Consider the following 24,969-nt stretch of genomic DNA (forward strand, 5'->3'; position numbering starts at 1 on the left):
GCAAATCCGGTGTGGTCTAGTGGCTAGGATACCTGGCTTTCACCCAGGAGGCCCGGGTTCGATTCCCGGTACCGGAAGGGAAGTTTTTGCGCACACGACCCTCCATCTTTTGGCCTTCCAACCTTCGTTTGTCGCCCTCCTTCCGGAGCTTCAACCGAACGTAATCGGGGGAAGCAGGCACAGGATGCAATTACTGTCAGCACCGGGATAAAGGGAGAAGAGGCACTGGTCCGCTGTTGGGGTGCTACCAGCGTCAGTGGGAAGTCGGTGAAGTCGCCAGTTGCGCCAGAAGCCAGCAATTACCGTAGTACGCCTACACACGCGTTCCAGTTATTCACATTGCTTGCAGTCGCTCCATGCACAAAAAGCGTGAGCCCGGATAGCTCAGTCGGTAGAGCATTAGGCTTTTAACCTAAGTGTCCAGGGTTCGAATCCCTGTTCGGGCGAAGATTTTAACGCTTCCGTAATGGCTCGTCTCGTAGCGCTGGTAGCCCTGCCGTAATCAGTGCACCGAGTTCGTTTCCTGTCAACATTCTGCGCAGACCGGTTGCATTTTTCACGATTCGAGGGAAGCTTTAGCTACGAGCAGTCGTGGCCGAGTGGTTAAGGCGTCTGACTAGAAATCAGATTCCCTGTGGGAGCGTAGGTTCGAGTCCTACCGACTGCGTCGGTTTTTTTATTTTTTGTTTCAGAAGAGAGAGCAGAAAATTTCGCAGTTTGCCTGTCGTTTTGGTACCTCGCTACACCTCACCTCTCACAGTCGTTTATAGCGCCTGTCCTTTTGATAAGGGCGAAATCCAAGCGTCAGCTTTCGCGTCGGCCGAGCAAAGTCGGGACAAGTCGGGACATACTACAGGATGGCCTGCGTGGAGCGACGACGGAAAGAAAACGTTAATTCAACAGCACGTGGCTCACATACTCATACGCATAGATTTGCGCCCGTTGCGGTGGCCGGGAATCGAACGCGGCTCAACTGCTCGGAAGGCAACTATGCTCACCATTACACTACCACCGCACAGCCGCTGCTCGCAACGCCGCGCTGTGTCGGCTTCCCGCCCGCCGGCAGTGGCCCACGGTGATAGTAGCTGTAGGCGCTTTACGAGGTAGGAGGGTGCATTCGGGCAGCGCCTCCACGCACGCTGCGTCTTTGGGCAAGGCTCGTCGCCGCGGCCGCAACGTTACTCACACAATAGTGACGAGCGGTCGCTTTGAGGCAGTGTAGTGGGGGACTCCGCGTGTGTAGCACTTTTTTCGGTTGTATCCGACGTCGCTGGGTGGCAATCCCACTTTCCCTGCAGACAGCTGCTCGGGAATATGCTCGGGAAGCACGGACGTCATCGGACGTCCGCCCCCAACAAATGCAACTAACAAAATGAGAACAACAACTAAAAAAGTGGTAGGTTGTTCGCCTACCACGCGGGCGGCCCGGCTTCGATTCCCGGCCGATGCATCGTTTTGCTGTTCTCGCTATAGTGCTGCCGCGCCGATTGCTCGCAGCCTCAGGAATGTATAGCAGGATTCGCTGTGAGAAGAACCAAACATGCAGCACGCAAGAGACCCTACTTGGACGGCCGCGTGCTGTTACTGAACTCCAGCGTCGGCCTGGCCCTACAGGCCGCTGTGTTCAGGTGCCGCAAGGGCGATGTACTGTAACCTCAGGCAGTGCTGCTTTCCGTCGTTAAAAAAGCTGCGGCAGCAGTTTACTCTAGCAAGTCGGGAAAGCACGCGTAGCGACACAACAGATTCCTGAGAAAGCGCAAACTGTCTATCTCTAATATGTGAGACTTACCAAGATTCCTGGGATGATGGTTGCAACGAGCCTCGGTAGCGCAGTAGGTAGCGCGTAAGTCTCATAATCTTAAGGTCGTGAGTTCGATCCTCACCCGGGGCATTTAATTTGCTGTACATCACGGCTGAATTAACGGCGTTGCTATTGCTAGCGAACGAACTTAATTGTCGTTTGTTATCCACAAGGAGTCCACGCCTCAGCGTCACAATGTTTACTTCCAATTATGGCAAGGTACAACTTTGATCATTCTCCTCCCCTGTTATGAGTGAAATATGATGCAAACAGCAATGAATAGACAGTTTCGAGCTGTGCGCCATGCCAGTCTGCACGCGCAAAAATGCTCGCAAACAGAGAACAACACTGAGTCCGGATTGAGCACGAAATGCGAGAAGAGAGGGAGTAAATCTCACGTTTCTCGAGCAAATCCGGTGTGGTCTAGTGGCTAGGATACCTGGCTTTCACCCAGGAGGCCCGGGTTCGATTCCCGGTACCGGAAGGGAAGTTTTTGCGCACACGACCCTCCATCTTTTGGCCTTCCAACCTTCGTTTGTCGCCCTCCTTCCGGAGCTTCAACCGAACGTAATCGGGGGAAGCAGGCACAGGATGCAATTACTGTCAGCACCGGGATAAAGGGAGAAGAGGCACTGGTCCGCTGTTGGGGTGCTACCAGCGTCAGTGGGAAGTCGGTGAAGTCGCCAGTTGCGCCAGAAGCCAGCAATTACCGTAGTACGCCTACACACGCGTTCCAGTTATTCACATTGCTTGCAGTCGCTCCATGCACAACAAGCGTGAGCCCGGATAGCTCAGTCGGTAGAGCATTAGGCTTTTAACCTAAGTGTCCAGGGTTCGAATCCCTGTTCGGGCGAAGATTTTAACGCTTCCGTAATGGCTCGTCTCGTAGCGCTGGTAGCCCTGCCGTAATCAGTGCACCGAGTTCGTTTCCTGTCAACATTCTGCGCAGACCGGTTGCATTTTTCACGATTCGAGGGAAGCTTTAGCTACGAGCAGTCGTGGCCGAGTGGTTAAGGCGTCTGACTAGAAATCAGATTCCCTGTGGGAGCGTAGGTTCGAGTCCTACCGACTGCGTCGGTTTTTTTATTTTTTGTTTCAGAAGAGAGAGCAGAAAATTTCGCAGTTTGCCTGTCGTTTTGGTACCTCGCTACACCTCACCTCTCACAGTCGTTTATAGCGCCTGTCCTTTTGATAAGGGCGAAATCCAAGCGTCAGCTTTCGCGTCAGCCGAGCAAAGTCGGGACAAGTCGGGACATACTACAGGATGGCCTGCGTGGAGCGACGACGGAAAGAAAACGTTAATTCAACAGCACGTGGCTCACATACTCATACGCATAGATTTGCGCCCGTTGCGGTGGCCGGGAATCGAACGCGGCTCAACTGCTCGGAAGGCAACTATGCTCACCATTACACTACCACCGCACAGCCGCTGCTCGCAACGCCGCGCTGTGTCGGCTTCCCGCCCGCCGGCAGTGGCCCACGGTGATAGTAGCTGTAGGCGCTTTACGAGGTAGGAGGGTGCATTCGGGCAGCGCCTCCACGCACGCTGCGTCTTTGGGCAAGGCTCGTCGCCGCGGCCGCAACGTTACTCACACAATAGTGACGAGCGGTCGCTTTGAGGCAGTGTAGTGGGGGACTCCGCGTGTGTAGCACTTTTTTCGGTTGTATCCGACGTCGCTGGGTGGCAATCCCACTTTCCCTGCAGACAGCTGCTCGGGAATATGCTCGGGAAGCACGGACGTCATCGGACGTCCGCCCCCAACAAATGCAACTAACAAAATGAGAACAACAACTAAAAAAGTGGTAGGTTGTTCGACTACCACGCGGGCGGCCCGGCTTCGATTCCCGGCCGATGCATCGTTTTGCTGTTCTCGCTATAGTGCTGCCGCGCCGATTGCTCGCTTGAGGTGCGCCAGCCTCAGGAATGTATAGCAGGATTCGCTGTGAGAAGAACCAAACATGCAGCACGCAAGAGACCCTACTTGGACGGCCGCGTGCTGTTACTGAACTCCAGCGTCGGCCTGGCCCTACAGGCCGCTGTGTTCAGGTGCCGCAAGGGCGATGTACTGTAACCTCAGGCAGTGCTGCTTTCCGTCGTTAAAAAAGCTGCGGCAGCAGTTTACTCTAGCAAGTCGGGAAAGCACGCGTAGCGACACAACAGATTCCTGAGAAAGCGCAAACTGTCTATCTCTAATATGTGAGACTTACCAAGATTCCTGGGATGATGGTTGCAACGAGCCTCGGTAGCGCAGTAGGTAGCGCGTAAGTCTCATAATCTTAAGGTCGTGAGTTCGATCCTCACCCGGGGCATTTAATTTGCTGTACATCACGGCTGAATTAACGGCGTTGCTATTGCTAGCGAACGAACTTAATTGTCGTTTGTTATCCACAAGGAGTCCACGCCTCAGCGTCACAATGTTTACTTCCAATTATGGCAAGGAACAACTTTGATCATTCTCCTCCCCTGTTATGAGTGAAATATGATGCAAACAGCAATGAATAGACAGTTTCGAGCTGTGCGCCATGCCAGTCTGCACGCGCAAAAATGCTCGCAAACAGAGAACAACACTGAGTCCGGATTGAGCACGAAATGCGAGAAGAGAGGGAGTAAATCTCACGTTTCTCGAGCAAATCCGGTGTGGTCTAGTGGCTAGGATACCTGGCTTTCACCCAGGAGGCCCGGGTTCGATTCCCGGTACCGGAAGGGAAGTTTTTGCGCACACGACCCTCCATCTTTTGGCCTTCCAACCTTCGTTTGTCGCCCTCCTTCCGGAGCTTCAACCGAACGTAATCGGGGGAAGCAGGCACAGGATGCAATTACTGTCAGCACCGGGATAAAGGGAGAAGAGGCACTGGTCCGCTGTTGGGGTGCTACCAGCGTCAGTGGGAAGTCGGTGAAGTCGCCAGTTGCGCCAGATGCCAGCAATTACCGTAGTACGCCTACACACGCGTTCCAGTTATTCACATTGCTTGCAGTCGCTCCATGCACAACAAGCGTGAGCCCGGATAGCTCAGTCGGTAGAGCATTAGGCTTTTAACCTAAGTGTCCAGGGTTCGAATCCCTGTTCGGGCGAAGATTTTAACGCTTCCGTAATGGCTCGTCTCGTAGCGCTGGTAGCCCTGCCGTAATCAGTGCACCGAGTTCGTTTCCTGTCAACATTCTGCGCAGACCGGTTGCATTTTTCACGATTCGAGGGAAGCTTTAGCTACGAGCAGTCGTGGCCGAGTGGTTAAGGCGTCTGACTAGAAATCAGATTCCCTGTGGGAGCGTAGGTTCGAGTCCTACCGACTGCGTCGGTTTTTTTATTTTTTGTTTCAGAAGAGAGAGCAGAAAATTTCGCAGTTTGCCTGTCGTTTTGGTACCTCGCTACACCTCACCTCTCACAGTCGTTTATAGCGCCTGTCCTTTTGATAAGGGCGAATTCCAAGCGTCAGCTTTCGCGTCAGCCGAGCAAAGTCGGGACAAGTCGGGACATACTACAGGATGGCCTGCGTGGATCGACGACGGAAAGAAAACGTTAATTCAACAGCACGTGGCTCACATACTCATACGCATAGATTTGCGCCCGTTGCGGTGGCCGGGAATCGAACGCGGCTCAACTGCTCGGAAGGCAACTATGCTCACCATTACACTACCACCGCACAGCCGCTGCTCGCAACGCCGCGCTGTGTCGGCTTCCCGCCCGCCGGCAGTGGCCCACGGTGATAGTAGCTGTAGGCGCTTTACGAGGTAGGAGGGTGCATTCGGGCAGCGCCTCCACGCACGCTGCGTCTTTGGGCAAGGCTCGTCGCCGCGGCCGCAACGTTACTCACACAATAGTGACGAGCGGTCGCTTTGAGGCAGTGTAGTGGGGGACTCCGCGTGTGTAGCACTTTTTTCGGTTGTATCCGACGTCGCTGGGTGGCAATCCCACTTTCCCTGCAGACAGCTGCTCGGGAATATGCTCGGGAAGCACGGACGTCATCGGACGTCCGCCCCCAACAAATGCAACTAACAAAATGAGAACAACAACTAAAAAAGTGGTAGGTTGTTCGACTACCACGCGGGCGGCCCGGCTTCGATTCCCGGCCGATGCATCGTTTTGCTGTTCTCGCTATAGTGCTGCCGCGCCGATTGCTCGCTTGAGGTGCGCCAGCCTCAGGAATGTATAGCAGGATTCGCTGTGAGAAGAACCAAACATGCAGCACGCAAGAGACCCTACTTGGACGGCCGCGTGCTGTTACTGAACTCCAGCGTCGGCCTGGCCCTACAGGCCGCTGTGTTCAGGTGCCGCAAGGGCGATGTACTGTAACCTCAGGCAGTGCTGCTTTCCGTCGTTAAAAAAGCTGCGGCAGCAGTTTACTCTAGCAAGTCGGGAAAGCACGCGTAGCGACACAACAGATTCCTGAGAAAGCGCAAACTGTCTATCTCTGATATGTGAGACTTACCAAGATTCCTGGGATGATGGTTGCAACGAGCCTCGGTAGCGCAGTAGGTAGCGCGTAAGTCTCATAATCTTAAGGTCGTGAGTTCGATCCTCACCCGGGGCATTTAATTTGCTGTACATCACGGCTGAATTAACGGCGTTGCTATTGCTAGCGAACGAACTTAATTGTCGTTTGTTATCCACAAGGAGTCCACGCCTCAGCGTCACAATGTTTACTTCCAATTATGGCAAGGAACAACTTTGATCATTCTCCTCCCCTGTTATGAGTGAAATATGATGCAAACAGCAATGAATAGACAGTTTCGAGCTGTGCGCCATGCCAGTCTGCACGCGCAAAAATGCTCGCAAACAGAGAACAACACTGAGTCCGGATTGAGCACGAAATGCGAGAAGAGAGGGAGTAAATCTCACGTTTCTCGAGCAAATCCGGTGTGGTCTAGTGGCTAGGATACCTGGCTTTCACCCAGGAGGCCCGGGTTCGATTCCCGGTACCGGAAGGGAAGTTTTTGCGCACACGACCCTCCATCTTTTGGCCTTCCAACCTTCGTTTGTCGCCCTCCTTCCGGAGCTTCAACCGAACGTAATCGGGGGAAGCAGGCACAGGATGCAATTACTGTCAGCACCGGGATAAAGGGAGAAGAGGCACTGGTCCGCTGTTGGGGTGCTACCAGCGTCAGTGGGAAGTCGGTGAAGTCGCCAGTTGCGCCAGAAGCCAGCAATTACCGTAGTACGCCTACACACGCGTTCCAGTTATTCACATTGCTTGCAGTCGCTCCATGCACAACAAGCGTGAGCCCGGATAGCTCAGTCGGTAGAGCATTAGGCTTTTAACCTAAGTGTCCAGGGTTCGAATCCCTGTTCGGGCGAAGATTTTAACGCTTCCGTAATGGCTCGTCTCGTAGCGCTGGTAGCCCTGCCGTAATCAGTGCACCGAGTTCGTTTCCTGTCAACATTCTGCGCAGACCGGTTGCATTTTTCACGATTCGAGGGAAGCTTTAGCTACGAGCAGTCGTGGCCGAGTGGTTAAGGCGTCTGACTAGAAATCAGATTCCCTGTGGGAGCGTAGGTTCGAGTCCTACCGACTGCGTCGGTTTTTTTATTTTTTGTTTCAGAAGAGAGAGCAGAAAATTTCGCAGTTTGCCTGTCGTTTTGGTACCTCGCTACACCTCACCTCTCACAGTCGTTTATAGCGCCTGTCCTTTTGATAAGGGCGAATTCCAAGCGTCAGCTTTCGCGTCAGCCGAGCAAAGTCGGGACAAGTCGGGACATACTACAGGATGGCCTGCGTGGATCGACGACGGAAAGAAAACGTTAATTCAACAGCACGTGGCTCACATACTCATACGCATAGATTTGCGCCCGTTGCGGTGGCCGGGAATCGAACGCGGCTCAACTGCTCGGAAGGCAACTATGCTCACCATTACACTACCACCGCACAGCCGCTGCTCGCAACGCCGCGCTGTGTCGGCTTCCCGCCCGCCGGCAGTGGCCCACGGTGATAGTAGCTGTAGGCGCTTTACGAGGTAGGAGGGTGCATTCGGGCAGCGCCTCCACGCACGCTGCGTCTTTGGGCAAGGCTCGTCGCCGCGGCCGCAACGTTACTCACACAATAGTGACGAGCGGTCGCTTTGAGGCAGTGTAGTGGGGGACTCCGCGTGTGTAGCACTTTTTTCGGTTGTATCCGACGTCGCTGGGTGGCAATCCCACTTTCCCTGCAGACAGCTGCTCGGGAATATGCTCGGGAAGCACGGACGTCATCGGACGTCCGCCCCCAACAAATGCAACTAACAAAATGAGAACAACAACTAAAAAAGTGGTAGGTTGTTCGACTACCACGCGGGCGGCCCGGCTTCGATTCCCGGCCGATGCATCGTTTTGCTGTTCTCGCTATAGTGCTGCCGCGCCGATTGCTCGCTTGAGGTGCGCCAGCCTCAGGAATGTATAGCAGGATTCGCTGTGAGAAGAACCAAACATGCAGCACGCAAGAGACCCTACTTGGACGGCCGCGTGCTGTTACTGAACTCCAGCGTCGGCCTGGCCCTACAGGCCGCTGTGTTCAGGTGCCGCAAGGGCGATGTACTGTAACCTCAGGCAGTGCTGCTTTCCGTCGTTAAAAAAGCTGCGGCAGCAGTTTACTCTAGCAAGTCGGGAAAGCACGCGTAGCGACACAACAGATTCCTGAGAAAGCGCAAACTGTCTATCTCTGATATGTGAGACTTACCAAGATTCCTGGGATGATGGTTGCAACGAGCCTCGGTAGCGCAGTAGGTAGCGCGTAAGTCTCATAATCTTAAGGTCGTGAGTTCGATCCTCACCCGGGGCATTTAATTTGCTGTACATCACGGCTGAATTAACGGCGTTGCTATTGCTAGCGAACGAACTTAATTGTCGTTTGTTATCCACAAGGAGTCCACGCCTCAGCGTCACAATGTTTACTTCCAATTATGGCAAGGAACAACTTTGATCATTCTCCTCCCCTGTTATGAGTGAAATATGATGCAAACAGCAATGAATAGACAGTTTCGAGCTGTGCGCCATGCCAGTCTGCACGCGCAAAAATGCTCGCAAACAGAGAACAACACTGAGTCCGGATTGAGCACGAAATGCGAGAAGAGAGGGAGTAAATCTCACGTTTCTCGAGCAAATCCGGTGTGGTCTAGTGGCTAGGATACCTGGCTTTCACCCAGGAGGCCCGGGTTCGATTCCCGGTACCGGAAGGGAAGTTTTTGCGCACACGACCCTCCATCTTTTGGCCTTCCAACCTTCGTTTGTCGCCCTCCTTCCGGAGCTTCAACCGAACGTAATCGGGGGAAGCAGGCACAGGATGCAATTACTGTCAGCACCGGGATAAAGGGAGAAGAGGCACTGGTCCGCTGTTGGGGTGCTACCAGCGTCAGTGGGAAGTCGGTGAAGTCGCCAGTTGCGCCAGAAGCCAGCAATTACCGTAGTACGCCTACACACGCGTTCCAGTTATTCACATTGCTTGCAGTCGCTCCATGCACAACAAGCGTGAGCCCGGATAGCTCAGTCGGTAGAGCATTAGGCTTTTAACCTAAGTGTCCAGGGTTCGAATCCCTGTTCGGGCGAAGATTTTAACGCTTCCGTAATGGCTCGTCTCGTAGCGCTGGTAGCCCTGCCGTAATCAGTGCACCGAGTTCGTTTCCTGTCAACATTCTGCGCAGACCGGTTGCATTTTTCACGATTCGAGGGAAGCTTTAGCTACGAGCAGTCGTGGCCGAGTGGTTAAGGCGTCTGACTAGAAATCAGATTCCCTGTGGGAGCGTAGGTTCGAGTCCTACCGACTGCGTCGGTTTTTTTATTTTTTGTTTCAGAAGAGAGAGCAGAAAATTTCGCAGTTTGCCTGTCGTTTTGGTACCTCGCTACACCTCACCTCTCACAGTCGTTTATAGCGCCTGTCCTTTTGATAAGGGCGAATTCCAAGCGTCAGCTTTCGCGTCAGCCGAGCAAAGTCGGGACAAGTCGGGACATACTACAGGATGGCCTGCGTGGAGCGACGACGGAAAGAAAACGTTAATTCAACAGCACGTGGCTCACATACTCATACGCATAGATTTGCGCCCGTTGCGGTGGCCGGGAATCGAACGCGGCTCAACTGCTCGGAAGGCAACTATGCTCACCATTACACTACCACCGCACAGCCGCTGCTCGCAACGCCGCGCTGTGTCGGCTTCCCGCCCGCCGGCAGTGGCCCACGGTGATAGTAGCTGTAGACGCTTTACGAGGTAGGAGGGTGCATTCGGGCAGCGCCTCCACGCACGCTGCGTCTTTGGGCAAGGCTCGTCGCCGCGGCCGCAACGTTACTCACACAATAGTGACGAGCGGTCGCTTTGAGGCAGTGTAGTGGGGGACTCCGCGTGTGTAGCACTTTTTTCGGTTGTATCCGACGTCGCTGGGTGGCAATCCCACTTTCCCTGCAGACAGCTGCTCGGGAATATGCTCGGGAAGCACGGACGTCATCGGACGTCCGCCCCCAACAAATGCAACTAACAAAATGAGGACAACAACTAAAAAAGTGGTAGGTTGTTCGACTACCACGCGGGCGGCCCGGCTTCGATTCCCGGCCGATGCATCGTTTTGCTGTTCTCGCTATAGTGCTGCCGCGCCGATTGCTCGCTTGAGGTGCGCCAGCCTCAGGAATGTATAGCAGGATTCGCTGTGAGAAGAACCAAACATGCAGCACGCAAGAGACCCTACTTGGACGGCCGCGTGCTGTTACTGAACTCCAGCGTCGGCCTGGCCCTACAGGCCGCTGTGTTCAGGTGCCGCAAGGGCGATGTACTGTAACCTCAGGCAGTGCTGCTTTCCGTCGTTAAAAAAGCTGCGGCAGCAGTTTACTCTAGCAAGTCGGGAAAGCACGCGTAGCGACACAACAGATTCCTGAGAAAGCGCAAACTGTCTATCTCTAATATGTGAGACTTACCAAGATTCCTGGGATGATGGTTGCAACGAGCCTCGGTAGCGCAGTAGGTAGCGCGTAAGTCTCATAATCTTAAGGTCGTGAGTTCGATCCTCACCCGGGGCATTTAATTTGCTGTACATCACGGCTGAATTAACGGCGTTGCTATTGCTAGCGAACGAACTTAATTGTCGTTTGTTATCCACAAGGAGTCCACGCCTCAGCGTCACAATGTTTACTTCCAATTATGGCAAGGAACAACTTTGATCATTCTCCTCCCCTGTTATGAGTGAAATATGATGCAAACAGCAATGAATAGACAGTTTCGAGCTGTGCGCCATGCCAGTCTGCACGCGCAAAAATGCTCGCAAACAGAGAACAACACTGAGTCCGGATTGAGCACGAAATGCGAGAAGAGAGGGAGTAAATCTCACGTTTCTCGAGCAAATCCGGTGTGGTCTAGTGGCTAGAATACCTGGCTTTCACCCAGGAGGCCCGGGTTCGATTCCCGGTACCGGAAGGGAAGTTTTTGCGCACACGACCCTCCATCTTTTGGCCTTCCAACCTTCGTTTGTCGCCCTCCTTCCGGAGCTTCAACCGAACGTAATCGGGGGAAGCAGGCACAGGATGCAATTACTGTCAGCACCGGGATAAAGGGAGAAGAGGCACTGGTCCGCTGTTGGGGTGCTACCAGCGTCAGTGGGAAGTCGGTGAAGTCGCCAGTTGCGCCAGAAGCCAGCAATTACCGTAGTACGCCTACACACGCGTTCCAGTTATTCACATTGCTTGCAGTCGCTCCATGCACAACAAGCGTGAGCCCGGATAGCTCAGTCGGTAGAGCATTAGGCTTTTAACCTAAGTGTCCAGGGTTCGAATCCCTGTTCGGGCGAAGATTTTAACGCTTCCGTAATGGCTCGTCTCGTAGCGCTGGTAGCCCTGCCGTAATCAGTGCACCGAGTTCGTTTCCTGTCAACATTCTGCGCAGACCGGTTGCATTTTTCACGATTCGAGGGAAGCTTTAGCTACGAGCAGTCGTGGCCGAGTGGTTAAGGCGTCTGACTAGAAATCAGATTCCCTGTGGGAGCGTAGGTTCGAGTCCTACCGACTGCGTCGGTTTTTTTATTTTTTGTTTCAGAAGAGAGAGCAGAAAATTTCGCAGTTTGCCTGTCGTTTTGGTACCTCGCTACACCTCACCTCTCACAGTCGTTTATAGCGCCTGTCCTTTTGATAAGGGCGAATTCCAAGCGTCAGCTTTCGCGTCAGCCGAGCAAAGTCGGGACAAGTCGGGACATACTACAGGATGGCCTGCGTGGATCGACGACGGAAAGAAAACGTTAATTCAACAGCACGTGGCTCACATACTCATACGCATAGATTTGCGCCCGTTGCGGTGGCCGGGAATCGAACGCGGCTCAACTGCTCGGAAGGCAACTATGCTCACCATTACACTACCACCGCACAGCCGCTGCTCGCAACGCCGCGCTGTGTCGGCTTCCCGCCCGCCGGCAGTGGCCCACGGTGATAGTAGCTGTAGGCGCTTTACGAGGTAGGAGGGTGCATTCGGGCAGCGCCTCCACGCACGCTGCGTCTTTGGGCAAGGCTCGTCGCCGCGGCCGCAACGTTACTCACACAATAGTGACGAGCGGTCGCTTTGAGGCAGTGTAGTGGGGGACTCCGCGTGTGTAGCACTTTTTTCGGTTGTATCCGACGTCGCTGGGTGGCAATCCCACTTTCCCTGCAGACAGCTGCTCGGGAATATGCTCGGGAAGCACGGACGTCATCGGACGTCCGCCCCCAACAAATGCAACTAACAAAATGAGAACAACAACTAAAAAAGTGGTAGGTTGTTCGACTACCACGCGGGCGGCCCGGCTTCGATTCCCGGCCGATGCATCGTTTTGCTGTTCTCGCTATAGTGCTGCCGCGCCGATTGCTCGCTTGAGGTGCGCCAGCCTCAGGAATGTATAGCAGGATTCGCTGTGAGAAGAACCAAACATGCAGCACGCAAGAGACCCTACTTGGACGGCCGCGTGCTGTTACTGAACTCCAGCGTCGGCCTGGCCCTACAGGCCGCTGTGTTCAGGTGCCGCAAGGGCGATGTACTGTAACCTCAGGCAGTGCTGCTTTCCGTCGTTAAAAAAGCTGCGGCAGCAGTTTACTCTAGCAAGTCGGGAAAGCACGCGTAGCGACACAACAGATTCCTGAGAAAGCGCAAACTGTCTATCTCTGATATGTGAGACTTACCAAGATTCCTGGGATGATGGTTGCAACGAGCCTCGGTAGCGCAGTAGGTAGCGCGTAAGTCTCATAATCTTAAGGTCGTGAGTTCGATCCTCACCCGGGGCATTTAATTTGCTGTACATCACGGCTGAATTAACGGCGTTGCTATTGCTAGCGAACGAACTTAATTGTCGTTTGTTATCCACAAGGAGTCCACGCCTCAGCGTCACAATGTTTACTTCCAATTATGGCAAGGAACAACTTTGATCATTCTCCTCCCCTGTTATGAGTGAAATATGATGCAAACAGCAATGAATAGACAGTTTCGAGCTGTGCGCCATGCCAGTCTGCACGCGCAAAAATGCTCGCAAACAGAGAACAACACTGAGTCCGGATTGAGCACGAAATGCGAGAAGAGAGGGAGTAAATCTCACGTTTCTCGAGCAAATCCGGTGTGGTCTAGTGGCTAGGATACCTGGCTTTCACCCAGGAGGCCCGGGTTCGATTCCCGGTACCGGAAGGGAAGTTTTTGCGCACACGACCCTCCATCTTTTGGCCTTCCAACCTTCGTTTGTCGCCCTCCTTCCGGAGCTTCAACCGAACGTAATCGGGGGAAGCAGGCACAGGATGCAATTACTGTCAGCACCGGGATAAAGGGAGAAGAGGCACTGGTCCGCTGTTGGGGTGCTACCAGCGTCAGTGGGAAGTCGGTGAAGTCGCCAGTTGCGCCAGAAGCCAGCAATTACCGTAGTACGCCTACACACGCGTTCCAGTTATTCACATTGCTTGCAGTCGCTCCATGCACAACAAGCGTGAGCCCGGATAGCTCAGTCGGTAGAGCATTAGGCTTTTAACCTAAGTGTCCAGGGTTCGAATCCCTGTTCGGGCGAAGATTTTAACGCTTCCGTAATGGCTCGTCTCGTAGCGCTGGTAGCCCTGCCGTAATCAGTGCACCGAGTTCGTTTCCTGTCAACATTCTGCGCAGACCGGTTGCATTTTTCACGATTCGAGGGAAGCTTTAGCTACGAGCAGTCGTGGCCGAGTGGTTAAGGCGTCTGACTAGAAATCAGATTCCCTGTGGGAGCGTAGGTTCGAGTCCTACCGACTGCGTCGGTTTTTTTATTTTTTGTTTCAGAAGAGAGAGCAGAAAATTTCGCAGTTTGCCTGTCGTTTTGGTACCTCGCTACACCTCACCTCTCACAGTCGTTTATAGCGCCTGTCCTTTTGATAAGGGCGAATTCCAAGCGTCAGCTTTCGCGTCAGCCGAGCAAAGTCGGGACAAGTCGGGACATACTACAGGATGGCCTGCGTGGATCGACGACGGAAAGAAAACGTTAATTCAACAGCACGTGGCTCACATACTCATACGCATAGATTTGCGCCCGTTGCGGTGGCCGGGAATCGAACGCGGCTCAACTGCTCGGAAGGCAACTATGCTCACCATTACACTACCACCGCACAGCCGCTGCTCGCAACGCCGCGCTGTGTCGGCTTCCCGCCCGCCGGCAGTGGCCCACGGTGATAGTAGCTGTAGGCGCTTTACGAGGTAGGAGGGTGCATTCGGGCAGCGCCTCCACGCACGCTGCGTCTTTGGGCAAGGCTCGTCGCCGCGGCCGCAACGTTACTCACACAATAGTGACGAGCGGTCGCTTTGAGGCAGTGTAGTGGGGGACTCCGCGTGTGTAGCACTTTTTTCGGTTGTATCCGACGTCGCTGGGTGGCAATCCCACTTTCCCTGCAGACAGCTGCTCGGGAATATGCTCGGGAAGCACGGACGTCATCGGACGTCCGCCCCCAACAAATGCAACTAACAAAATGAGAACAACAACTAAAAAAGTGGTAGGTTGTTCGACTACCACGCGGGCGGCCCGGCTTCGATTCCCGGCCGATGCATCGTTTTGCTGTTCTCGCTATAGTGCTGCCGCGCCGATTGCTCGCTTGAGGTGCGCCAGCCTCAGGAATGTATAGCAGGATTCGCTGTGAGAAGAACCAAACATGCAGCACGCAAGAGACCCTACTTGGACGGCCGCGTGCTGTTACTGAACTCCAGCGTCGGCCTGGCCCTACAGGCCGCTGTGTTCAGGTGCCGCAAGGGCGATGTACTGTAACCTCAGGCAGTGCTGCTTTCCGTCGTTAAAAAAGCTGCGGCAGCAGTTTACTCTAGCAAGTCGGGAAAGCACGCGTAGCGACACAACAGATTCCTGAGAAAGCGCAAACTGTCTATCTCTGATATGTGAGACTTACCAAGATTCCTGGGATGATGGTTGCAACGAGCCTCGGTAGCGCAGTAGGTAGCGCGTAAGTCTCATAATCTTAAGGTCGTGAGTTCGATCCTCACCCGGGGCATTTAATTTGCTGTACATCACGGCTGAATTAACGGCGTTGCTATTGCTAGCGAACGAACTTAATTGTCGTTTGTTATCCACAAGGAGTCCACGCCTCAGCGTCACAATGTTTACTTCCAATTATGGCAAGGAACAACTTTGATCATTCTCCTCCCCTGTTATGAGTGAAATATGATGCAAACAGCAATGAATAGACAGTTTCGAGCTGTGCGCCATGCCAGTCTGCACGCGCAAAAATGCTCGCAAACAGAGAACAACACTGAGTCCGGATTGAGCACGAAATGCGAGAAGAGAGGGAGTAAATCTCACGTTTCTCGAGCAAATCCGGTGTGGTCTAGTGGCTAGGATACCTGGCTTTCACCCAGGAGGCCCGGGTTCGATTCCCGGTACCGGAAGGGAAGTTTTTGCGCACACGACCCTCCATCTTTTGGCCTTCCAACCTTCGTTTGTCGCCCTCCTTCCGGAGCTTCAACCGAACGTAATCGGGGGAAGCAGGCACAGGATGCAATTACTGTCAGCACCGGGATAAAGGGAGAAGAGGCACTGGTCCGCTGTTGGGGTGCTACCAGCGTCAGTGGGAAGTCGGTGAAGTCGCCAGTTGCGCCAGAAGCCAGCAATTACCGTAGTACGCCTACACACGCGTTCCAGTTATTCACATTGCTTGCAGTCGCTCCATGCACAACAAGCGTGAGCCCGGATAGCTCAGTCGGTAGAGCATTAGGCTTTTAACCTAAGTGTCCAGGGTTCGAATCCCTGTTCGGGCGAAGATTTTAACGCTTCCGTAATGGCTCGTCTCGTAGCGCTGGTAGCCCTGCCGTAATCAGTGCACCGAGTTCGTTTCCTGTCAACATTCTGCGCAGACCGGTTGCATTTTTCACGATTCGAGGGAAGCTTTAGCTACGAGCAGTCGTGGCCGAGTGGTTAAGGCGTCTGACTAGAAATCAGATTCCCTGTGGGAGCGTAGGTTCGAGTCCTACCGACTGCGTCGGTTTTTTTATTTTTTGTTTCAGAAGAGAGAGCAGAAAATTTCGCAGTTTGCCTGTCGTTTTGGTACCTCGCTACACCTCACCTCTCACAGTCGTTTATAGCGCCTGTCCTTTTGATAAGGGCGAATTCCAAGCGTCAGCTTTCGCGTCAGCCGAGCAAAGTCGGGACAAGTCGGGACATACTACAGGATGGCCTGCGTGGAGCGACGACGGAAAGAAAACGTTAATTCAACAGCACGTGGCTCACATACTCATACGCATAGATTTGCGCCCGTTGCGGTGGCCGGGAATCGAACGCGGCTCAACTGCTCGGAAGGCAACTATGCTCACCATTACACTACCACCGCACAGCCGCTGCTCGCAACGCCGCGCTGTGTCGGCTTCCCGCCCGCCGGCAGTGGCCCACGGTGATAGTAGCTGTAGACGCTTTACGAGGTAGGAGGGTGCATTCGGGCAGCGCCTCCACGCACGCTGCGTCTTTGGGCAAGGCTCGTCGCCGCGGCCGCAACGTTACTCACACAATAGTGACGAGCGGTCGCTTTGAGGCAGTGTAGTGGGGGACTCCGCGTGTGTAGCACTTTTTTCGGTTGTATCCGACGTCGCTGGGTGGCAATCCCACTTTCCCTGCAGACAGCTGCTCGGGAATATGCTCGGGAAGCACGGACGTCATCGGACGTCCGCCCCCAACAAATGCAACTAACAAAATGAGGACAACAACTAAAAAAGTGGTAGGTTGTTCGACTACCACGCGGGCGGCCCGGCTTCGATTCCCGGCCGATGCATCGTTTTGCTGTTCTCGCTATAGTGCTGCCGCGCCGATTGCTCGCTTGAGGTGCGCCAGCCTCAGGAATGTATAGCAGGATTCGCTGTGAGAAGAACCAAACATGCAGCACGCAAGAGACCCTACTTGGACGGCCGCGTGCTGTTACTGAACTCCAGCGTCGGCCTGGCCCTACAGGCCGCTGTGTTCAGGTGCCGCAAGGGCGATGTACTGTAACCTCAGGCAGTGCTGCTTTCCGTCGTTAAAAAAGCTGCGGCAGCAGTTTACTCTAGCAAGTCGGGAAAGCACGCGTAGCGACACAACAGATTCCTGAGAAAGCGCAAACTGTCTATCTCTAATATGTGAGACTTACCAAGATTCCTGGGATGATGGTTGCAACGAGCCTCGGTAGCGCAGTAGGTAGCGCGTAAGTCTCATAATCTTAAGGTCGTGAGTTCGATCCTCACCCGGGGCATTTAATTTGCTGTACATCACGGCTGAATTAACGGCGTTGCTATTGCTAGCGAACGAACTTAATTGTCGTTTGTTATCCACAAGGAGTCCACGCCTCAGCGTCACAATGTTTACTTCCAATTATGGCAAGGAACAACTTTGATCATTCTCCTCCCCTGTTATGAGTGAAATATGATGCAAACAGCAATGAATAGACAGTTTCGAGCTGTGCGCCATGCCAGTCTGCACGCGCAAAAATGCTCGCAAACAGAGAACAACACTGAGTCCGGATTGAGCACGAAATGCGAGAAGAGAGGGAGTAAATCTCACGTTTCTCGAGCAAATCCGGTGTGGTCTAGTGGCTAGAATACCTGGCTTTCACCCAGGAGGCCCGGGTTCGATTCCCGGTACCGGAAGGGAAGTTTTTGCGCACACGACCCTCCATCTTTTGGCCTTCCAACCTTCGTTTGTCGCCCTCCTTCCGGAGCTTCAACCGAACGTAATCGGGGGAAGCAGGCACAGGATGCAATTACTGTCAGCACCGGGATAAAGGGAGAAGAGGCACTGGTCCGCTGTTGGGGTGCTACCAGCGTCAGTGGGAAGTCGGTGAAGTCGCCAGTTGCGCCAGAAGCCAGCAATTACCGTAGTACGCCTACACACGCGTTCCAGTTATTCACATTGCTTGCAGTCGCTCCATGCACAACAAGCGTGAGCCCGGATAGCTCAGTCGGTAGAGCATTAGGCTTTTAACCTAAGTGTCCAGGGTTCGAATCCCTGTTCGGGCGAAGATTTTAACGCTTCCGTAATGGCTCGTCTCGTAGCGCTGGTAGCCCTGCCGTAATCAGTGCACCGAGTTCGTTTCCTGTCAACATTCTGCGCAGACCGGTTGCATTTTTCACGATTCGAGGGAAGCTTTAGCTACGAGCAGTCGTGGCCGAGTGGTTAAGGCGTCTGACTAGAAATCAGATTCCCTGTGGGAGCGTAGGTTCGAGTCCTACCGACTGCGTCGGTTTTTTTATTTTTTGTTTCAGAAGAGAGAGCAGAAAATTTCGCAGTTTGCCTGTCGTTTTGGTACCTCGCTACACCTCACCTCTCACAGTCGTTTATAGCGCCTGTCCTTTTGATAAGGGCGAATTCCAAGCGTCAGCTTTCGCGTCAGCCGAGCAAAGTCGGGACAAGTCGGGACATACTACAGGATGGCCTGCGTGGATCGACGACGGAAAGAAAACGTTAATTCAACAGCACGTGGCTCACATACTCATACGCATAGATTTGCGCCCGTTGCGGTGGCCGGGAATCGAACGCGGCTCAACTGCTCGGAAGGCAACTATGCTCACCATTACACTACCACCGCACAGCCGCTGCTCGCAACGCCGCGCTGTGTCGGCTTCCCGCCCGCCGGCAGTGGCCCACGGTGATAGTAGCTGTAGGCGCTTTACGAGGTAGGAGGGTGCATTCGGGCAGCGCCTCCACGCACGCTGCGTCTTTGGGCAAGGCTCGTCGCCGCGGCCGCAACGTTACTCACACAATAGTGACGAGCGGTCGCTTTGAGGCAGTGTAGTGGGGGACTCCGCGTGTGTAGCACTTTTTTCGGTTGTATCCGACGTCGCTGGGTGGCAATCCCACTTTCCCTGCAGACAGCTGCTCGGGAATATGCTCGGGAAGCACGGACGTCATCGGACGTCCGCCCCCAACAAATGCAACTAACAAAATGAGAACAACAACTAAAAAAGTGGTAGGTTGTTCGACTACCACGCGGGCGGCCCGGCTTCGATTCCCGGCCGATGCATCGTTTTGCTGTTCTCGCTATAGTGCTGCCGCGCCGATTGCTCGCTTGAGGTGCGCCAGCCTCAGGAATGTATAGCAGGATTCGCTGTGAGAAGAACCAAACATGCAGCACGCAAGAGACCCTACTTGGACGGCCGCGTGCTGTTACTGAACTCCAGCGTCGGCCTGGCCCTACAGGCCGCTGTGTTCAGGTGCCGCAAGGGCGATGTACTGTAACCTCAGGCAGTGCTGCTTTCCGTCGTTAAAAAAGCTGCGGCAGCAGTTTACTCTAGCAAGTCGGGAAAGCACGCGTAGCGACACAACAGATTCCTGAGAAAGCGCAAACTGTCTATCTCTGATATGTGAGACTTACCAAGATTCCTGGGATGATGGTTGCAACGAGCCTCGGTAGCGCAGTAGGTAGCGCGTAAGTCTCATAATCTTAAGGTCGTGAGTTCGATCCTCACCCGGGGCATTTAATTTGCTGTACATCACGGCTGAATTAACGGCGTTGCTATTGCTAGCGAACGAACTTAATTGTCGTTTGTTATCCACAAGGAGTCCACGCCTCAGCGTCACAATGTTTACTTCCAATTATGGCAAGGAACAACTTTGATCATTCTCCTCCCCTGTTATGAGTGAAATATGATGCAAACAGCAATGAATAGACAGTTTCGAGCTGTGCGCCATGCCAGTCTGCACGCGCAAAAATGCTCGCAAACAGAGAACAACACTGAGTCCGGATTGAGCACGAAATGCGAGAAGAGAGGGAGTAAATCTCACGTTTCTCGAGCAAATCCGGTGTGGTCTAGTGGCTAGGATACCTGGCTTTCACCCAGGAGGCCCGGGTTCGATTCCCGGTACCGGAAGGGAAGTTTTTGCGCACACGACCCTCCATCTTTTGGCCTTCCAACCTTCGTTTGTCGCCCTCCTTCCGGAGCTTCAACCGAACGTAATCGGGGGAAGCAGGCACAGGATGCAATTACTGTCAGCACCGGGATAAAGGGAGAAGAGGCACTGGTCCGCTGTTGGGGTGCTACCAGCGTCAGTGGGAAGTCGGTGAAGTCGCCAGTTGCGCCAGAAGCCAGCAATTACCGTAGTACGCCTACACACGCGTTCCAGTTATTCACATTGCTTGCAGTCGCTCCATGCACAACAAGCGTGAGCCCGGATAGCTCAGTCGGTAGAGCATTAGGCTTTTAACCTAAGTGTCCAGGGTTCGAATCCCTGTTCGGGCGAAGATTTTAACGCTTCCGTAATGGCTCGTCTCGTAGCGCTGGTAGCCCTGCCGTAATCAGTGCACCGAGTTCGTTTCCTGTCAACATTCTGCGCAGACCGGTTGCATTTTTCACGATTCGAGGGAAGCTTTAGCTACGAGCAGTCGTGGCCGAGTGGTTAAGGCGTCTGACTAGAAATCAGATTCCCTGTGGGAGCGTAGGTTCGAGTCCTACCGACTGCGTCGGTTTTTTTATTTTTTGTTTCAGAAGAGAGAGCAGAAAATTTCGCAGTTTGCCTGTCGTTTTGGTACCTCGCTACACCTCACCTCTCACAGTCGTTTATAGCGCCTGTCCTTTTGATAAGGGCGAATTCCAAGCGTCAGCTTTCGCGTCAGCCGAGCAAAGTCGGGACAAGTCGGGACATACTACAGGATGGCCTGCGTGGATCGACGACGGAAAGAAAACGTTAATTCAACAGCACGTGGCTCACATACTCATACGCATAGATTTGCGCCCGTTGCGGTGGCCGGGAATCGAACGCGGCTCAACTGCTCGGAAGGCAACTATGCTCACCATTACACTACCACCGCACAGCCGCTGCTCGCAACGCCGCGCTGTGTCGGCTTCCCGCCCGCCGGCAGTGGCCCACGGTGATAGTAGCTGTAGGCGCTTTACGAGGTAGGAGGGTGCATTCGGGCAGCGCCTCCACGCACGCTGCGTCTTTGGGCAAGGCTCGTCGCCGCGGCCGCAACGTTACTCACACAATAGTGACGAGCGGTCGCTTTGAGGCAGTGTAGTGGGGGACTCCGCGTGTGTAGCACTTTTTTCGGTTGTATCCGACGTCGCTGGGTGGCAATCCCACTTTCCCTGCAGACAGCTGCTCGGGAATATGCTCGGGAAGCACGGACGTCATCGGACGTCCGCCCCCAACAAATGCAACTAACAAAATGAGAACAACAACTAAAAAAGTGGTAGGTTGTTCGACTACCACGCGGGCGGCCCGGCTTCGATTCCCGGCCGATGCATCGTTTTGCTGTTCTCGCTATAGTGCTGCCGCGCCGATTGCTCGCTTGAGGTGCGCCAGCCTCAGGAATGTATAGCAGGATTCGCTGTGAGAAGAACCAAACATGCAGCACGCAAGAGACCCTACTTGGACGGCCGCGTGCTGTTACTGAACTCCAGCGTCGGCCTGGCCCTACAGGCCGCTGTGTTCAGGTGCCGCAAGGGCGATGTACTGTAACCTCAGGCAGTGCTGCTTTCCGTCGTTAAAAAAGCTGCGGCAGCAGTTTACTCTAGCAAGTCGGGAAAGCACGCGTAGCGACACAACAGATTCCTGAGAAAGCGCAAACTGTCTATCTCTGATATGTGAGACTTACCAAGATTCCTGGGATGATGGTTGCAACGAGCCTCGGTAGCGCAGTAGGTAGCGCGTAAGTCTCATAATCTTAAGGTCGTGAGTTCGATCCTCACCCGGGGCATTTAATTTGCTGTACATCACGGCTGAATTAACGGCGTTGCTATTGCTAGCGAACGAACTTAATTGTCGTTTGTTATCCACAAGGAGTCCACGCCTCAGCGTCACAATGTTTACTTCCAATTATGGCAAGGAACAACTTTGATCATTCTCCTCCCCTGTTATGAGTGAAATATGATGCAAACAGCAATGAATAGACAGTTTCGAGCTGTGCGCCATGCCAGTCTGCACGCGCAAAAATGCTCGCAAACAGAGAACAACACTGAGTCCGGATTGAGCACGAAATGCGAGAAGAGAGGGAGTAAATCTCACGTTTCTCGAGCAAATCCGGTGTGGTCTAGTGGCTAGGATACCTGGCTTTCACCCAGGAGGCCCGGGTTCGATTCCCGGTACCGGAAGGGAAGTTTTTGCGCACACGACCCTCCATCTTTTGGCCTTCCAACCTTCGTTTGTCGCCCTCCTTCCGGAGCTTCAACCGAACGTAATCGGGGGAAGCAGGCACAGGATGCAATTACTGTCAGCACCGGGATAAAGGGAGAAGAGGCACTGGTCCGCTGTTGGGGTGCTACCAGCGTCAGTGGGAAGTCGGTGAAGTCGCCAGTTGCGCCAGAAGCCAGCAATTACCGTAGTACGCCTACACACGCGTTCCAGTTATTCACATTGCTTGCAGTCGCTCCATGCACAACAAGCGTGAGCCCGGATAGCTCAGTCGGTAGAGCATTAGGCTTTTAACCTAAGTGTCCAGGGTTCGAATCCCTGTTCGGGCGAAGATTTTAACGCTTCCGTAATGGCTCGTCTCGTAGCGCTGGTAGCCCTGCCGTAATCAGTGCACCGAGTTCGTTTCCTGTCAACATTCTGCGCAGACCGGTTGCATTTTTCACGATTCGAGGGAAGCTTTAGCTACGAGCAGTCGTGGCCGAGTGGTTAAGGCGTCTGACTAGAAATCAGATTCCCTGTGGGAGCGTAGGTTCGAGTCCTACCGACTGCGTCGGTTTTTTTATTTTTTGTTTCAGAAGAGAGAGCAGAAAATTTCGCAGTTTGCCTGTCGTTTTGGTACCTCGCTACACCTCACCTCTCACAGTCGTTTATAGCGCCTGTCCTTTTGATAAGGGCGAATTCCAAGCGTCAGCTTTCGCGTCAGCCGAGCAAAGTCGGGACAAGTCGGGACATACTACAGGATGGCCTGCGTGGATCGACGACGGAAAGAAAACGTTAATTCAACAGCACGTGGCTCACATACTCATACGCATAGATTTGCGCCCGTTGCGGTGGCCGGGAATCGAACGCGGCTCAACTGCTCGGAAGGCAACTATGCTCACCATTACACTACCACCGCACAGCCGCTGCTCGCAACGCCGCGCTGTGTCGGCTTCCCGCCCGCCGGCAGTGGCCCACGGTGATAGTAGCTGTAGACGCTTTACGAGGTAGGAGGGTGCATTCGGGCAGCGCCTCCACGCACGCTGCGTCTTTGGGCAAGGCTCGTCGCCGCGGCCGCAACGTTACTCACACAATAGTGACGAGCGGTCGCTTTGAGGCAGTGTAGTGGGGGACTCCGCGTGTGTAGCACTTTTTTCGGTTGTATCCGACGTCGCTGGGTGGCAATCCCACTTTCCCTGCAGACAGCTGCTCGGGAATATGCTCGGGAAGCACGGACGTCATCGGACGTCCGCCCCCAACAAATGCAACTAACAAAATGAGGACAACAACTAAAAAAGTGGTAGGTTGTTCGACTACCACGCGGGCGGCCCGGCTTCGATTCCCGGCCGATGCATCGTTTTGCTGTTCTCGCTATAGTGCTGCCGCGCCGATTGCTCGCTTGAGGTGCGCCAGCCTCAGGAATGTATAGCAGGATTCGCTGTGAGAAGAACCAAACATGCAGCACGCAAGAGACCCTACTTGGACGGCCGCGTGCTGTTACTGAACTCCAGCGTCGGCCTGGCCCTACAGGCCGCTGTGTTCAGGTGCCGCAAGGGCGATGTACTGTAACCTCAGGCAGTGCTGCTTTCCGTCGTTAAAAAAGCTGCGGCAGCAGTTTACTCTAGCAAGTCGGGAAAGCACGCGTAGCGACACAACAGATTCCTGAGAAAGCGCAAACTGTCTATCTCTAATATGTGAGACTTACCAAGATTCCTGGGATGATGGTTGCAACGAGCCTCGGTAGCGCAGTAGGTAGCGCGTAAGTCTCATAATCTTAAGGTCGTGAGTTCGATCCTCACCCGGGGCATTTAATTTGCTGTACATCACGGCTGAATTAACGGCGTTGCTATTGCTAGCGAACGAACTTAATTGTCGTTTGTTATCCACAAGGAGTCCACGCCTCAGCGTCACAATGTTTACTTCCAATTATGGCAAGGAACAACTTTGATCATTCTCCTCCCCTGTTATGAGTGAAATATGATGCAAACAGCAATGAATAGACAGTTTCGAGCTGTGCGCCATGCCAGTCTGCACGCGCAAAAATGCTCGCAAACAGAGAACAACACTGAGTCCGGATTGAGCACGAAATGCGAGAAGAGAGGGAGTAAATCTCACGTTTCTCGAGCAAATCCGGTGTGGTCTAGTGGCTAGGATACCTGGCTTTCACCCAGGAGGCCCGGGTTCGATTCCCGGTACCGGAAGGGAAGTTTTTGCGCACACGACCCTCCATCTTTTGGCCTTCCAACCTTCGTTTGTCGCCCTCCTTCCGGAGCTTCAACCGAACGTAATCGGGGGAAGCAGGCACAGGATGCAATTACTGTCAGCACCGGGATAAAGGGAGAAGAGGCACTGGTCCGCTGTTGGGGTGCTACCAGCGTCAGTGGGAAGTCGGTGAAGTCGCCAGTTGCGCCAGAAGCCAGCAATTACCGTAGTACGCCTACACACGCGTTCCAGTTATTCACATTGCTTGCAGTCGCTCCATGCACAACAAGCGTGAGCCCGGATAGCTCAGTCGGTAGAGCATTAGGCTTTTAACCTAAGTGTCCAGGGTTCGAATCCCTGTTCGGGCGAAGATTTTAACGCTTCCGTAATGGCTCGTCTCGTAGCGCTGGTAGCCCTGCCGTAATCAGTGCACCGAGTTCGTTTCCTGTCAACATTCTGCGCAGACCGGTTGCATTTTTCACG

General features: G+C 53.8%; 57 non-coding genes across 57 annotated transcripts; 46 read left to right on the forward strand and 11 right to left on the reverse strand.

The window, feature by feature from the left end:
* Positions 1-5: 5 nt before the first annotated feature.
* On the forward strand, positions 6-77 carry Trnae-uuc (transfer RNA glutamic acid (anticodon UUC)). The gene has a single exon. It is a non-coding gene; the product is annotated as a tRNA-Glu (tRNA).
* A 296-nt stretch (positions 78-373) lies between these two features.
* On the forward strand, positions 374-446 carry Trnak-uuu (transfer RNA lysine (anticodon UUU)). Its single transcript has one exon. It is a non-coding gene; the product is annotated as a tRNA-Lys (tRNA).
* Positions 447-585: 139 nt separating this feature from the next.
* On the forward strand, positions 586-667 carry Trnas-aga (transfer RNA serine (anticodon AGA)). The gene has a single exon. It is a non-coding gene; the product is annotated as a tRNA-Ser (tRNA).
* A 276-nt stretch (positions 668-943) lies between these two features.
* On the reverse strand, positions 944-1,015 carry Trnag-ucc (transfer RNA glycine (anticodon UCC)). Its single transcript has one exon. It is a non-coding gene; the product is annotated as a tRNA-Gly (tRNA).
* An 803-nt stretch (positions 1,016-1,818) lies between these two features.
* Positions 1,819-1,891, forward strand: Trnam-cau (transfer RNA methionine (anticodon CAU)). The gene has a single exon. It is a non-coding gene; the product is annotated as a tRNA-Met (tRNA).
* Positions 1,892-2,213: 322 nt separating this feature from the next.
* On the forward strand, positions 2,214-2,285 carry Trnae-uuc (transfer RNA glutamic acid (anticodon UUC)). Its single transcript has one exon. It is a non-coding gene; the product is annotated as a tRNA-Glu (tRNA).
* A 296-nt stretch (positions 2,286-2,581) lies between these two features.
* Positions 2,582-2,654, forward strand: Trnak-uuu (transfer RNA lysine (anticodon UUU)). Its single transcript has one exon. It is a non-coding gene; the product is annotated as a tRNA-Lys (tRNA).
* Positions 2,655-2,793: 139 nt separating this feature from the next.
* On the forward strand, positions 2,794-2,875 carry Trnas-aga (transfer RNA serine (anticodon AGA)). Its single transcript has one exon. It is a non-coding gene; the product is annotated as a tRNA-Ser (tRNA).
* A 276-nt stretch (positions 2,876-3,151) lies between these two features.
* Positions 3,152-3,223, reverse strand: Trnag-ucc (transfer RNA glycine (anticodon UCC)). The gene has a single exon. It is a non-coding gene; the product is annotated as a tRNA-Gly (tRNA).
* Positions 3,224-4,038: 815 nt separating this feature from the next.
* Positions 4,039-4,111, forward strand: Trnam-cau (transfer RNA methionine (anticodon CAU)). Its single transcript has one exon. It is a non-coding gene; the product is annotated as a tRNA-Met (tRNA).
* Positions 4,112-4,433: 322 nt separating this feature from the next.
* Trnae-uuc (transfer RNA glutamic acid (anticodon UUC)) lies at positions 4,434-4,505 on the forward strand. Its single transcript has one exon. It is a non-coding gene; the product is annotated as a tRNA-Glu (tRNA).
* A 296-nt stretch (positions 4,506-4,801) lies between these two features.
* Positions 4,802-4,874, forward strand: Trnak-uuu (transfer RNA lysine (anticodon UUU)). The gene has a single exon. It is a non-coding gene; the product is annotated as a tRNA-Lys (tRNA).
* Positions 4,875-5,013: 139 nt separating this feature from the next.
* Trnas-aga (transfer RNA serine (anticodon AGA)) lies at positions 5,014-5,095 on the forward strand. The gene has a single exon. It is a non-coding gene; the product is annotated as a tRNA-Ser (tRNA).
* Positions 5,096-5,371: 276 nt separating this feature from the next.
* On the reverse strand, positions 5,372-5,443 carry Trnag-ucc (transfer RNA glycine (anticodon UCC)). The gene has a single exon. It is a non-coding gene; the product is annotated as a tRNA-Gly (tRNA).
* Positions 5,444-6,258: 815 nt separating this feature from the next.
* Trnam-cau (transfer RNA methionine (anticodon CAU)) lies at positions 6,259-6,331 on the forward strand. The gene has a single exon. It is a non-coding gene; the product is annotated as a tRNA-Met (tRNA).
* Positions 6,332-6,653: 322 nt separating this feature from the next.
* Trnae-uuc (transfer RNA glutamic acid (anticodon UUC)) lies at positions 6,654-6,725 on the forward strand. The gene has a single exon. It is a non-coding gene; the product is annotated as a tRNA-Glu (tRNA).
* Positions 6,726-7,021: 296 nt separating this feature from the next.
* Positions 7,022-7,094, forward strand: Trnak-uuu (transfer RNA lysine (anticodon UUU)). The gene has a single exon. It is a non-coding gene; the product is annotated as a tRNA-Lys (tRNA).
* Positions 7,095-7,233: 139 nt separating this feature from the next.
* Trnas-aga (transfer RNA serine (anticodon AGA)) lies at positions 7,234-7,315 on the forward strand. The gene has a single exon. It is a non-coding gene; the product is annotated as a tRNA-Ser (tRNA).
* Positions 7,316-7,591: 276 nt separating this feature from the next.
* Trnag-ucc (transfer RNA glycine (anticodon UCC)) lies at positions 7,592-7,663 on the reverse strand. Its single transcript has one exon. It is a non-coding gene; the product is annotated as a tRNA-Gly (tRNA).
* An 815-nt stretch (positions 7,664-8,478) lies between these two features.
* On the forward strand, positions 8,479-8,551 carry Trnam-cau (transfer RNA methionine (anticodon CAU)). Its single transcript has one exon. It is a non-coding gene; the product is annotated as a tRNA-Met (tRNA).
* A 322-nt stretch (positions 8,552-8,873) lies between these two features.
* Trnae-uuc (transfer RNA glutamic acid (anticodon UUC)) lies at positions 8,874-8,945 on the forward strand. The gene has a single exon. It is a non-coding gene; the product is annotated as a tRNA-Glu (tRNA).
* Positions 8,946-9,241: 296 nt separating this feature from the next.
* Positions 9,242-9,314, forward strand: Trnak-uuu (transfer RNA lysine (anticodon UUU)). The gene has a single exon. It is a non-coding gene; the product is annotated as a tRNA-Lys (tRNA).
* A 139-nt stretch (positions 9,315-9,453) lies between these two features.
* Trnas-aga (transfer RNA serine (anticodon AGA)) lies at positions 9,454-9,535 on the forward strand. The gene has a single exon. It is a non-coding gene; the product is annotated as a tRNA-Ser (tRNA).
* A 276-nt stretch (positions 9,536-9,811) lies between these two features.
* Trnag-ucc (transfer RNA glycine (anticodon UCC)) lies at positions 9,812-9,883 on the reverse strand. Its single transcript has one exon. It is a non-coding gene; the product is annotated as a tRNA-Gly (tRNA).
* Positions 9,884-10,698: 815 nt separating this feature from the next.
* Trnam-cau (transfer RNA methionine (anticodon CAU)) lies at positions 10,699-10,771 on the forward strand. Its single transcript has one exon. It is a non-coding gene; the product is annotated as a tRNA-Met (tRNA).
* Positions 10,772-11,093: 322 nt separating this feature from the next.
* Trnae-uuc (transfer RNA glutamic acid (anticodon UUC)) lies at positions 11,094-11,165 on the forward strand. The gene has a single exon. It is a non-coding gene; the product is annotated as a tRNA-Glu (tRNA).
* A 296-nt stretch (positions 11,166-11,461) lies between these two features.
* On the forward strand, positions 11,462-11,534 carry Trnak-uuu (transfer RNA lysine (anticodon UUU)). The gene has a single exon. It is a non-coding gene; the product is annotated as a tRNA-Lys (tRNA).
* Positions 11,535-11,673: 139 nt separating this feature from the next.
* Positions 11,674-11,755, forward strand: Trnas-aga (transfer RNA serine (anticodon AGA)). The gene has a single exon. It is a non-coding gene; the product is annotated as a tRNA-Ser (tRNA).
* A 276-nt stretch (positions 11,756-12,031) lies between these two features.
* Positions 12,032-12,103, reverse strand: Trnag-ucc (transfer RNA glycine (anticodon UCC)). Its single transcript has one exon. It is a non-coding gene; the product is annotated as a tRNA-Gly (tRNA).
* An 815-nt stretch (positions 12,104-12,918) lies between these two features.
* Trnam-cau (transfer RNA methionine (anticodon CAU)) lies at positions 12,919-12,991 on the forward strand. The gene has a single exon. It is a non-coding gene; the product is annotated as a tRNA-Met (tRNA).
* A 322-nt stretch (positions 12,992-13,313) lies between these two features.
* Positions 13,314-13,385, forward strand: Trnae-uuc (transfer RNA glutamic acid (anticodon UUC)). Its single transcript has one exon. It is a non-coding gene; the product is annotated as a tRNA-Glu (tRNA).
* Positions 13,386-13,681: 296 nt separating this feature from the next.
* On the forward strand, positions 13,682-13,754 carry Trnak-uuu (transfer RNA lysine (anticodon UUU)). Its single transcript has one exon. It is a non-coding gene; the product is annotated as a tRNA-Lys (tRNA).
* Positions 13,755-13,893: 139 nt separating this feature from the next.
* On the forward strand, positions 13,894-13,975 carry Trnas-aga (transfer RNA serine (anticodon AGA)). Its single transcript has one exon. It is a non-coding gene; the product is annotated as a tRNA-Ser (tRNA).
* A 276-nt stretch (positions 13,976-14,251) lies between these two features.
* Trnag-ucc (transfer RNA glycine (anticodon UCC)) lies at positions 14,252-14,323 on the reverse strand. Its single transcript has one exon. It is a non-coding gene; the product is annotated as a tRNA-Gly (tRNA).
* Positions 14,324-15,138: 815 nt separating this feature from the next.
* On the forward strand, positions 15,139-15,211 carry Trnam-cau (transfer RNA methionine (anticodon CAU)). The gene has a single exon. It is a non-coding gene; the product is annotated as a tRNA-Met (tRNA).
* Positions 15,212-15,533: 322 nt separating this feature from the next.
* Positions 15,534-15,605, forward strand: Trnae-uuc (transfer RNA glutamic acid (anticodon UUC)). Its single transcript has one exon. It is a non-coding gene; the product is annotated as a tRNA-Glu (tRNA).
* A 296-nt stretch (positions 15,606-15,901) lies between these two features.
* Trnak-uuu (transfer RNA lysine (anticodon UUU)) lies at positions 15,902-15,974 on the forward strand. The gene has a single exon. It is a non-coding gene; the product is annotated as a tRNA-Lys (tRNA).
* A 139-nt stretch (positions 15,975-16,113) lies between these two features.
* On the forward strand, positions 16,114-16,195 carry Trnas-aga (transfer RNA serine (anticodon AGA)). The gene has a single exon. It is a non-coding gene; the product is annotated as a tRNA-Ser (tRNA).
* Positions 16,196-16,471: 276 nt separating this feature from the next.
* Trnag-ucc (transfer RNA glycine (anticodon UCC)) lies at positions 16,472-16,543 on the reverse strand. The gene has a single exon. It is a non-coding gene; the product is annotated as a tRNA-Gly (tRNA).
* Positions 16,544-17,358: 815 nt separating this feature from the next.
* Positions 17,359-17,431, forward strand: Trnam-cau (transfer RNA methionine (anticodon CAU)). Its single transcript has one exon. It is a non-coding gene; the product is annotated as a tRNA-Met (tRNA).
* A 322-nt stretch (positions 17,432-17,753) lies between these two features.
* Positions 17,754-17,825, forward strand: Trnae-uuc (transfer RNA glutamic acid (anticodon UUC)). Its single transcript has one exon. It is a non-coding gene; the product is annotated as a tRNA-Glu (tRNA).
* Positions 17,826-18,121: 296 nt separating this feature from the next.
* Trnak-uuu (transfer RNA lysine (anticodon UUU)) lies at positions 18,122-18,194 on the forward strand. Its single transcript has one exon. It is a non-coding gene; the product is annotated as a tRNA-Lys (tRNA).
* A 139-nt stretch (positions 18,195-18,333) lies between these two features.
* On the forward strand, positions 18,334-18,415 carry Trnas-aga (transfer RNA serine (anticodon AGA)). The gene has a single exon. It is a non-coding gene; the product is annotated as a tRNA-Ser (tRNA).
* Positions 18,416-18,691: 276 nt separating this feature from the next.
* On the reverse strand, positions 18,692-18,763 carry Trnag-ucc (transfer RNA glycine (anticodon UCC)). The gene has a single exon. It is a non-coding gene; the product is annotated as a tRNA-Gly (tRNA).
* An 815-nt stretch (positions 18,764-19,578) lies between these two features.
* Trnam-cau (transfer RNA methionine (anticodon CAU)) lies at positions 19,579-19,651 on the forward strand. Its single transcript has one exon. It is a non-coding gene; the product is annotated as a tRNA-Met (tRNA).
* Positions 19,652-19,973: 322 nt separating this feature from the next.
* Positions 19,974-20,045, forward strand: Trnae-uuc (transfer RNA glutamic acid (anticodon UUC)). Its single transcript has one exon. It is a non-coding gene; the product is annotated as a tRNA-Glu (tRNA).
* A 296-nt stretch (positions 20,046-20,341) lies between these two features.
* Positions 20,342-20,414, forward strand: Trnak-uuu (transfer RNA lysine (anticodon UUU)). The gene has a single exon. It is a non-coding gene; the product is annotated as a tRNA-Lys (tRNA).
* Positions 20,415-20,553: 139 nt separating this feature from the next.
* On the forward strand, positions 20,554-20,635 carry Trnas-aga (transfer RNA serine (anticodon AGA)). Its single transcript has one exon. It is a non-coding gene; the product is annotated as a tRNA-Ser (tRNA).
* Positions 20,636-20,911: 276 nt separating this feature from the next.
* On the reverse strand, positions 20,912-20,983 carry Trnag-ucc (transfer RNA glycine (anticodon UCC)). The gene has a single exon. It is a non-coding gene; the product is annotated as a tRNA-Gly (tRNA).
* Positions 20,984-21,798: 815 nt separating this feature from the next.
* Positions 21,799-21,871, forward strand: Trnam-cau (transfer RNA methionine (anticodon CAU)). Its single transcript has one exon. It is a non-coding gene; the product is annotated as a tRNA-Met (tRNA).
* A 322-nt stretch (positions 21,872-22,193) lies between these two features.
* On the forward strand, positions 22,194-22,265 carry Trnae-uuc (transfer RNA glutamic acid (anticodon UUC)). The gene has a single exon. It is a non-coding gene; the product is annotated as a tRNA-Glu (tRNA).
* A 296-nt stretch (positions 22,266-22,561) lies between these two features.
* Positions 22,562-22,634, forward strand: Trnak-uuu (transfer RNA lysine (anticodon UUU)). Its single transcript has one exon. It is a non-coding gene; the product is annotated as a tRNA-Lys (tRNA).
* Positions 22,635-22,773: 139 nt separating this feature from the next.
* Positions 22,774-22,855, forward strand: Trnas-aga (transfer RNA serine (anticodon AGA)). Its single transcript has one exon. It is a non-coding gene; the product is annotated as a tRNA-Ser (tRNA).
* Positions 22,856-23,131: 276 nt separating this feature from the next.
* Positions 23,132-23,203, reverse strand: Trnag-ucc (transfer RNA glycine (anticodon UCC)). The gene has a single exon. It is a non-coding gene; the product is annotated as a tRNA-Gly (tRNA).
* An 815-nt stretch (positions 23,204-24,018) lies between these two features.
* On the forward strand, positions 24,019-24,091 carry Trnam-cau (transfer RNA methionine (anticodon CAU)). The gene has a single exon. It is a non-coding gene; the product is annotated as a tRNA-Met (tRNA).
* A 322-nt stretch (positions 24,092-24,413) lies between these two features.
* Trnae-uuc (transfer RNA glutamic acid (anticodon UUC)) lies at positions 24,414-24,485 on the forward strand. The gene has a single exon. It is a non-coding gene; the product is annotated as a tRNA-Glu (tRNA).
* A 296-nt stretch (positions 24,486-24,781) lies between these two features.
* Trnak-uuu (transfer RNA lysine (anticodon UUU)) lies at positions 24,782-24,854 on the forward strand. The gene has a single exon. It is a non-coding gene; the product is annotated as a tRNA-Lys (tRNA).
* Positions 24,855-24,969: the final 115 nt, after the last annotated feature.

The sequence above is a fragment of the Schistocerca cancellata genome, unplaced genomic scaffold, assembly GCF_023864275.1.
Source record: "Schistocerca cancellata isolate TAMUIC-IGC-003103 unplaced genomic scaffold, iqSchCanc2.1 HiC_scaffold_411, whole genome shotgun sequence".
NCBI lineage: Eukaryota > Metazoa > Arthropoda > Insecta > Orthoptera > Acrididae > Schistocerca > Schistocerca cancellata.